This window comes from Neophocaena asiaeorientalis, unplaced genomic scaffold (assembly GCF_003031525.2).
Source record: "Neophocaena asiaeorientalis asiaeorientalis breed wild unplaced genomic scaffold, Neophocaena_asiaeorientalis_V1.1 scaffold154, whole genome shotgun sequence".
Classification (NCBI taxonomy): domain Eukaryota; kingdom Metazoa; phylum Chordata; class Mammalia; order Artiodactyla; family Phocoenidae; genus Neophocaena; species Neophocaena asiaeorientalis.
The window spans coordinates 2,066,112-2,074,684 of NW_020172982.1; the positions used below are offsets into that span (position 1 = coordinate 2,066,112).

General features: G+C 39.0%; 1 protein-coding gene across 1 annotated transcript in view; it reads right to left on the reverse strand.

Moving 5' to 3' along the window:
* SGO1 (shugoshin 1) overlaps positions 1-3,234 on the reverse strand; it is a 14,540-nt gene extending 11,306 nt beyond the window's left edge. Inside the window, exon 1 of the mRNA XM_024742051.1 lies at positions 3,029-3,234. The gene's annotated coding sequence lies outside the window, so the exon portion shown is untranslated. The remainder of the gene's footprint in view (positions 1-3,028) is intronic.
* Positions 3,235-8,573: the final 5,339 nt, after the last annotated feature.

Here is an 8,573-nt window from a genome sequence, read left to right on the forward strand (position 1 = left end):
GGACTCTCAACCACTGCGCCACCAGGGAAACCCATAATTGGTGAATTTTTATGTAGCTATTTTAATACTGAAGATGGAAGAAAAAAAAGCAACATTTTCAGCATATTATGCTTTATTATTTCAAGAAAGGTAAAAATGCAACCGAAACTCAAAGAAAGATTTGTGCAGTGTACGGAGAAGGTGCTGTGACTGATTGAACGTGTCAGAAGTGGTTTGCGAAGTTTTCTGCCGGAGATTTCTCGCTGGACGATGCTTCATGGTCGGGTAGACGCGTTGAAGTTGATAGCGATCAAATAGAAACAATAATTGAGAACAATCAACGTTATACCACACAGGAGATAGCTGACATATTCAAAATATCCAAATCAAAAGTTGAAAATCATTTGCACCCGCCTGGTTATGTGAATCACTTTGATTCTTGGGTTCCACATAAGTTAAGTGAAAAAAACCTTCTTGACAGTATTTCCACATGAGATTCTCTACTTAAACGTCACGAAAACATTCCATTTTTAAAACAAATTGTGATGGGCAATGAAAACGGGATACTGTACAACAATGTGGAACAGAAGAGATTGTGGGGCAAGTGAAATGAACCACCACCAACCACACCAAAGGCCAGTCTTCATCCAAAGAAGGTGATGTTGTATATATGGTGGGATTGGAAGGGAGTCCTCTATTATGAGCTCCTTCTGGAAAACCATGATTAATTCCAACAAGTACTGCTCCCAATTAGACCAACTGAAAGCAGCACTCGACGAAAAGTGTCCAGAATTAATGAACAGAAAATGCATAATCTTCCATCAGAATAACGTAAGATCTCATGTTTTTGTTTTTTTTGGGTACGCAGGCCTCTCACTGTCGTGGCCTCTCCCGTTGCGGAGTACAGGCTCCGGACACGCAGGCTCAGTGGCCATGGCTCATGTGCCCAGCCGCTCTGCGGTATGTGGGATCATTCCTGGACCCGGGCACGAACCCGCGTCCCCTGCATTGGCAGGCGGACTCTCAACCACTGCGCCACCAGGGAAGCCCCCAGATCTCATGTTTCTTTGATGACAAGGCAAAAACTGTTACAGCTTGGCTGGTAAGTTCTGATTAATCCGCTAAATTCACCAGACATTGCAACTTCGGATTTCCATTTATTTCAGTTTTTACAAAATTCTCTTAATGCAAAAAATTTCAATTCCCTGGAAGACTGTAAAATGCACTTGGAACAGATCTTTGCTCAAAAAGATAAAAAGTTTTGGGAAGATGGAATTATGAAGTTGTTTGAAAAATGGCAGAAGGTAGTGGAACAAAAGGGTGAATACGTTGTTCAATAAAGTTCTTGGTGAAAACGAAAAACGTGTCTTTTCTTTTTACTTAAAAAACTGAAGGCACTTTTTGGCCAACCCAATACTAGGCATTAAGGGAAATGCTTAATATATTTTGATGTTATTATTATTTATGTTTCCTATGACAATATTTATGACCAACTTTTAATGTTTATTAGGCTTACAGCATTAGTTCAGAGGCGAACACGTATCTGGGCTTTGCTTTCCAGTTACTTAAGATATGCACACATGCTCAAGAAAGTCAGGTGATCTTGAGAGGTTTAGTTATACTATGTAACACTAGATACAATTTCACTAGGCTGTTATAACAATCACAGAGCTAGAAAAAGCAGGAACTGGGGCGGAGGAACTGCCAATTTTCTCATAGTTATTTTTAAAACTCAGATCATGCATACAGCAGACATTATATAATTATTGTTCTACATACAGTTGAAAGTAGCAATATATGCACTGCCAGGAGACCATACCATTGAGCGTATTAGTACATAAGTATATGTAAATCTTTCAATGCTGCAAATCAGATGGCTTCAGTATTTTGCCACTAAGCATGTCAAACTACTTTTCATGAACCTCTTTTGCCCTAGACTGTACTTTGCAGATATTAAAATTGCAAAAAATAATTCTTGTTTCCTACCACAATCTACGTATACAAATTTCACTGCAAAAGGACACCTTCATCTCCTCTTAGTCAAATATTTTCCTGAATCTTACATTTTCTTGAGTGTTTTCTCCAGGCCTTCCTTATTTTCCTCTGGGGTCTTAAATATAGATATTGTAGATTTCATTAAATATTTTCTTTCTGCCAATACAGATACAATATATACTGGGATGCTTCCAGTAGAGCAAGCACAACTATTATTTTTAAACACTAATGTTAAGTAGGTTTTATAAAATACCCTACCACAATGGAGTTTTTGGAGTTCAAACCTGTAGATGTTTGAGAGCCAGGCAGATTATGTAACTGAGCAAGTTGGTTTGGTTATTTTAAAAGCAGAGCTTATATAAAAAACTTTCGTTCTTACATTTAATCAACTTAAAATTACAAAAGAAATATGCTCTATCATTCCCATCTAGGCTGATGGTCTTAAAAGGGGGTGTGGTGGAGAGAAGGAATGAAAACAGTCACAGCGCGGAGGGCAGTCTCAATCTGTACAGTATTCGGGTAAGGGGCCTAGGTTCAAAAGAACCTAGAATATTTGATCTCCATCATAATTCTTTCATCACTCTTGCTGTAGGACACTGGCCAGTGCCGGCTTTTCCAGGGTAAGAGAAGCAGCAAAAGAAAAGGACGTCAAAGGCATCGCGCCACACAAAAAATAGCTGCCAGTTTGTGTGCCCTCACGTTGAGCCTGGCTTTTAACTACTGTAAACGCTTTACCTTCACATCACTTAAGCCACACAGTTCCGCGAGGCGCGAGGTTCCGGGCCCACTGAACAGAAGAGGAAAGAAGAGTATCGCAAAGCGCAGGTCGGGGGGCTGAGCAGAGAGAGGCCCCTGGTCAGGCCGACGCCACAGCCTGAGTTTTTGGCCACCGAACTCAGAACAGAGAGACCCAGAGGAAAGGGGAACAGGGATCAAGATGCCCCTGTGTCACATCCGAAAAACCTGCAACCTCCTTTTGAGAAAGCGGGACGGGGTGGGGGCTCCCGGAAGAGGCCCGGAGACCCGCCTCCAGCAGGGACGTCCACCACAGTACCTTGGCCACGGCTTCTGACACAGCTGTCGCTCTCCTCCTCACATTCCAAGGCTCCGCGAGGCTGTGTGGCCGTGCGCGCCCCGAGCTCCGAGCCCCCTTAGCCTCAGGGACCCTCGCTCACCGCCGCTGACCGCTGCAACCACATTCGAAATTCTCCGCCGCGCTCACCCATTGGCTGGCTGGACGAGGTCACGTGACGCTGCGGCGCAGCGCAAGGCGCAGGCAGAGCCCCGCCCCGCCGGGCGGCCTCATGAGACGCAATCCCTCCGAGAATCCGCATCCGGGCATCCGTCGCCCCCTCCCGCGGGGGCGGAGCCAGTTGTCCGGCGCTTTTCGGCTCGGAGTTATTGGTGTTTAGGGGCGGAGCCCCTCCGACATCTTTCAGGGCGGGTATTTTAGGGAGTTCAAAAAATTTCTGTTTCTCTAGTCTTACAGCTGTCCGTCTTCGAGGTTATGCGCAAGGGCTCCCTCTTGTGAGACGAATCTTCTCGGTTGTTTGCCCGCCCAAGCAGTCAACCTGCCGCACGGAGGCGGTTATAGGGATATTCAAACCAAAATAAGGAGCAGCTTTTGGATTAATGGGATTTTTGTAAGGAAGGTTGCAGATATCTGAAATATTCAGATCCAGGTTCTTTCTCTTTGCCCGACTACCTCTGGCTCTTTTCCCCTCAGGCAGTGACACCAGCATCCATCCAGTTACCTGCCCAGAAGACTGGGGAATCTTCCTAATTTTTTATTCTCCCTTAGCTTCTCCACGTCCAGTTACCCAGTCCGGTCACTTCTACTTTCTAAGTAGTATTCAGGTCCAGACTCCACTAATTTCCATCTTCTAATCCAGGCACCTACCTAATCCCTTTCTACGAAGTGCGTTAGTACCTGCTTTGACTGCAGAGTCCATCCTGTTATACTGTCATAGTGATTTCCCCAAAATACTGGCTCTGACCTTAAAGAAAATTTAAGCTTTCTTCATGTTAGTGTGACCTTACCACTAACATGTTAATGTTAGTGACTGGTTTGTAGCCCATCAGCTCAAACAAGTAAGTTTAATAATTCTGCTACTCTAAAAAAATGGAAGTTTTTAGTAACTAATCACATTAAAAAATGTTAACTCCTTCATTCATGCTCTACGAACTGAGCTGTAACTGCTGAAAGCTGAGCTTCTAACCACTTCTAGTTTGAAGTCTCCTGACTCGCAGTTTGATTCGCCTAATAAAATGTTCACATCAAGTAATGCTTTCTGAATTTTACTTTTGAGAATGCTTTGTGGGTCCACTGGAATTCTGTGAGCAGGTTCCATATCAGTACCTCTATAACTGGGGTCACAGGGGTGCTGACAGTGCTGAGAGGCCTCTCTGGTTCCTTTTGAGCCAGAACTTGCTTTGGACCTAGAATGGCAATGGTGTTCTATGAATAACTGAGGAACATTTTTATTTTCTAACTGTACTTTCTAACCATCTTGTGCAGCATTTCTACTGTTCTGGTAAGAATGAAATACATATGCATGTAAGAGCTATGAAATATGAATTTTGTGATTTTGGTGATTCTGCATGCAAGTTAAATGCTCTTATATTTGCATTTAAAACTAGCATTGACCAATATAAAGATGAATGGTAAAATTCATGCTAATGCTTGAAATTTTAAATTTTCCTTTACTTAGAATGACATTAAATGTCAAATGAAAATACACATTGACAAGTTGAGACAGATACTATGGAAGAAAGGCAAAATCTATAATTTTCTTTTTGCAAGTTGTGTATATATGTATATATAATGCTACAATGATCCTCGGGGTTCATATACCTTTTTTAATTAGTGTTTTTTCCTCAAAAAATTACCCAGAAGTGGAATTGCTGGATCATACAGGGAGATTGAGGAATCTCCATGCTGTTTTCCATAGTGGCTGCACCAAGTTGCATTCCCACCAGCAGTGTACTAAGGTTCCCTTTTCTCCACATCCTCACTAACACTTGTTATTTGTTGTCTTTTTGACGATAGCCATTCTGACAGGTATAAGGTGCTGTCACATTGCGGTTTTGATTTGCATTTCCCTGATGATTAGTGGTGTTGATCATCTTTTCATGTGTCTGTTGACCATCTGTATGTCTTCTTTGATAAAATGTCTATTCAGGTCTTCTGCCCATTTTTAAAATTGGGTTGTTTGTTTTTCTGATATTGAGCTGTCTGAGTTCTTTGTATGTTTTGGATATTTAGTCCTTATGAGATATATTGTTTGCAAATATCTTCTCCCATTTAGTAGGCTGCCTTTTCCTTTTGTTTAGTTTCCTTTGCTATACAGCTTTTTAGTTTGATGTAGTCCCATTTGTTTATTTTTGCTTTTGTTTTCCTTGCCTGAAGGGACATATTAAAAAAATATTGCTAAGACTGATGTCAAAGAGTGTACTGCCTATGTTTTCTTCTAAGAGTTTTATGGTTTCAGTTCTAACATTTAAGTCTAAAGACCATTTAGACTGGTTTAAAAACCATTTTGAGTTTATTTTTGTATATGGTGTGAAAAAGTCCTCTTTGTCTCTTGTTACAGTTTTTGCTTAAAGTTTATTTTGTCTGATATAAGTATAGTTATCCCCACTTTCTTTTGGCTTTCATTTGCGTGGAATATCTTTTTCCATCCCTTTACTTTGTCATGTATTCAAATTTCACCCTCTTAAAGTATGTTTAATTGGAATTATGATTGGCTAGATTTAACTAGAGCTTCCTGATTCTTTTCACTAATGCTGATATACTTTTTTTTTAGGTTTTTAACATGTCTATGTATTGCTAATTTTTAAAAAATTTTAATTGAAGTATAGTTGATTTATAATGTGTTAATTTCTTCTGTACAGCAAAGTAACTCAGTTATACACACACACACACACATATATATATATATTCTTTTTCATATTCTTTCCCATTATGGTTTGTCACAGGATACTGAATATAGTTCCCTGTGCTATACAGTAGGACCTTGTTGTTTATCCATTCTGTATATACTAGTTTGCATCTGCTAATACCAAACTCCCAATCCATCCCTCCCCTACCCTCCGCCCTCTTGGCAACCACAAGTCTGTTCTCTATGTCTGTGAATCTGTTTTTTTTTTCCTAGATATGTTGATTTGTATCATATTTTAGATTCCACATGTAAATGATATCATATGATATTTGTCTTTGTCTGACTTACTTCACTGAGTATGATAATCTCTAGGTCCATCCATGTTGCTGCAAAAGGCATTATTTCATTCTTTTTTTTTAAACCATATCTTAATTGAAGTATAGTTGATTTACAATGTTGTGTTAGTTTCAGGTGTACAGCAAAGTGATTCAGTTATACATCTATATTATATATAATCTATTCTTTTGCAGTTTCTTTTCCATTGTAGGTTATTATAAGATATTGAATATAGTTTCCTGAGCTATACAAGAGGTCCTTGTTTCCCATCATTTTTATTTTTTTAATTAATTTTTATTGGAGTATTGTTGATTTACAATGTTGTGTTAGTTTCTGCTGTACAGCAAAGTGAATCAGTTATACATATACATATACCCACTCTTTTTTAGATTTTTTTCCCATATAGGTCATTACAGGGTATTGAGTAGAGTTCCCTGAGCTATACAGTACATTTTTATTAGTTATCTAATTTTTATATAGTGGTGTGTATATGTCATTCCCAATCTCCCAATTTATCTCTCTCCCCTTCCCCCCTTGGTAACCATAAGTTTGTTTTCTACATCTGTGACTCTATTTCTGTTTTGTAAATAAGTTCATTTGTACCATTTTTTTAGATTCCACATATAAGTGATATCCTATGGTATTTGTCTTTCTCTTTCTGACTTACTTCACTCAGTATGACAATCTCTAGGTCCATCCATGTTGCTGCAAATGGTATTATTTCATTATTTTTTGTGGCTGAGTAATGTTCCGTTGTATATATACACCACATTTTCTTTATCCATTCATCTCTTGATGGACATTTATGTTGTTTCCATGTCTTGGCTATTGTAAATAGTGCTGCTATGAACATGGGGGTGCATGTATCTTTTCGAATTAGAGTTTTGTCTAGGTATCTGCCCAGGAGTGGGATTTCTGGATCATATGGCAATTCTATTTTTAGTGTTTTGAGGAACCTCCATACTGTTCTCCATAGTGACTGTACCAATTTACATTCCCAGCAACAGTGTAAGAGAGTTCCCTCTTCTCCACACCCTCTCCAATGCTGATATACTTTAAAAAATCCACAGTAGGAGCACCCTTAAAACAACTTGAGTCATGCAGTAATTAATCATCATACTAGAAAGTGGTTATTACCCTTATCTCTTTTCTAAAGTATATTATTCCTTCACATATTGGGAATTACTTATTGCTATGGTGTTCCCCCCAAATTCATAGTTGAAATCCCAATGCCCAATGTGATGGTATTAGGAGGTGGGGGTCTTTGGGAGGTGCTTAGGTCAAGAAGACAGAGCCCTTATGAAATTAATGAGCCCTTTCTGCCATGTGAGGACACAGCGAGAAGTCTCTGTCTATGAACCAGGAAGCTCTCACTAAACTGAATCTGCCATGATCCTGGACTTCCCAGCCTCCAAAACTATGAAAAATAAATTTCTGTTGTTTATAAGCCCCCAAGAATGTGATATTTTGTTATAGCAGTTTGATTGGACTAACACACTTATTAAGTGAAATAATTTAAGGTACACTGATAGTATTCTATAAATAAAAAGGAAAAGGTGTATATAGGATTTAATCTAATTGGGAAAAAGATACACAATCCTGTGGAAAATTAGGTAACAGTTATTTCATAACTAAGAAAGCTAATGAACTTATAAGATGATAAGGAACTGAATATTGCCAGGTGAGAATTAGAAAATGAATGTTATTAGTTGAGGAAATGGAAGCAATGTAATGACTCTAATTGATTTCATTCATTCCCAGAACAAATGTAATTTTAAACACAAAGGCAGAGAGTGTTCTTGCCTACCTGATATTCTTTCTTGTCTTCTCTCTTAATGGTAGAACCTCAACATAGTTGAAACAGCAATGTGACCAGCTATAAAGAGCATTTCAAAATTCCCTGTCACAGAAATACCTAGTGTGAATGGAAGTCCTTATATGGGAAACTATGTAAATTCTGTGACCTATTTATTTTCTTAAGCTTCTATCTTGAGAAGAGTCTAAATCCTAAACCAGGTAGAGCAAAAAATGTTTCATCTCTCGTGCCACATATCATCATGCTGTAATTACTTGTTCTAATGTCTGTCCTACAATGTGTAAGGTCTCTGAGGACAGGGGCTGTGTACAGTGGACCTCAGAAGAGGCACAGAATAAATATTTGTTGCATGAATAAATGAATGAATGTGAATGAATGAATGAAGCAATGGCCATCTGAACTTTGTGTTGGGAAGGATTCTGAGTTATTATTTTACTCAGGGGAAATAATGCCATTGCCAATTTGTTATGACTGTCATAGACATGCCATAGGGGAGGTGACACACATATATTGGAGAAGTGTCATTTTCATTTCAGCTTTATGTTATAAACACAAATCACTAACTT